Source organism: Seriola lalandi, unplaced genomic scaffold (genome assembly GCF_002814215.2).
Source record: "Seriola lalandi dorsalis isolate HSWRI2012SDOR001 ecotype SW California unplaced genomic scaffold, Sedor1 jcf7180002054773, whole genome shotgun sequence".
Lineage (NCBI taxonomy): Eukaryota > Metazoa > Chordata > Actinopteri > Carangiformes > Carangidae > Seriola > Seriola lalandi.
Window position 1 is genome coordinate 38,394 of NW_019525326.1, and position 1,101 is coordinate 39,494.

The window sequence follows — 1,101 nt, forward strand, 5'->3', positions numbered from 1 at the left end:
TCTGTGTGTGTGTGTCTGTGTGTGTGTGTGTGTGTGTGTGTGTGTGTGTGTGTGTGTGTGTGTGTGTGTGTGTGTGTGTGTGTGTGTGAGTGTGTCTGTGTGTATCTCTGCACTTCATGTTGCATATTCAGCCTTGTTCTGGAGGTTGTGCAGAAAGCTTGTTTCCAGTCATTCATGTTGAGTCATGAGCTCAGTCGTGTTAGAAAGTGCGTGTCGTCCATGTTTGACTGAACCATCTGCTGCTCTGTGTTTGTTCCTGTGTCTGCTTCAGTCACATGTTAGCTGTTAGCTGCCTTCTCCATTTGTTCTCATTTCATTTTTTCGTTTTTGGACTCAAGCCCACGTCCCTCAAGAGACGGTTTTGGTGGCAATGAATTATTAATTGGGTGAATTGGTAATTGATCATTTGCATGATGATTTGATTTCATAATGGGCTCTGATGTCACACTTAGGGAGTTATAAACTGGCTCATTGTGATGAACCCGATCTTAATTTTTAAAGTCTGAACTGATTTACAAATGAAGCATATTTAAACGACTTATTGAATCATCTTTGCTTTGACAGAATGGAAGAGTATTAAGGAAAATATTTCATCATCAGTTAGATAAAATATCTGTACGACAGCGACTGTGATCCAGCTAACACTGAGGAGAATATATTTTCTCTGACACTCATGGTGAGTAATCCTGTGTGTGCAGAGATGCTCACGAGTCATTTTCTCCAAGTCTAAGTCGAGTCACTTCTGGCTGCTCGCTGCATTAGCACATCTGAGGAATTCAAAGCAGCTGCTGCTCCATCATCACTACTTTATGTTTTTATTTTAAAAGAAAGCTTGAAAACTTCTCTCTTCACCTCAGCCTTGAACCAGCTCTGATGTTGCTCTTCTTTGTAACGCTGTTATAAGTATTTATGTCTTACTGATATTATGCTTTATGTAATCTTATTTTTTACTTATTTTATAATTTATGTCATTTATTATTTGTTATTGCTGTTACGTTATAAATGTTATTCATTTTACTTTTCATGTGATGCACTTTGCGCTACATCTCTTGTATGAAAGGTGTTATACAAATAAAACTTATTATTATTATTATTATTTAT

The 1,101-nt window shown here is 37.2% G+C and overlaps 1 protein-coding gene across 4 annotated transcripts in view; it reads right to left on the reverse strand.

Annotated features, from left to right (window-relative positions):
• The window catches only part of osbpl1a (oxysterol binding protein-like 1A), a 23,949-nt gene that overhangs the window by 4,134 nt on the left and 18,714 nt on the right, over positions 1-1,101 (reverse strand). The gene's annotated exons all lie outside the window — the stretch shown is intronic.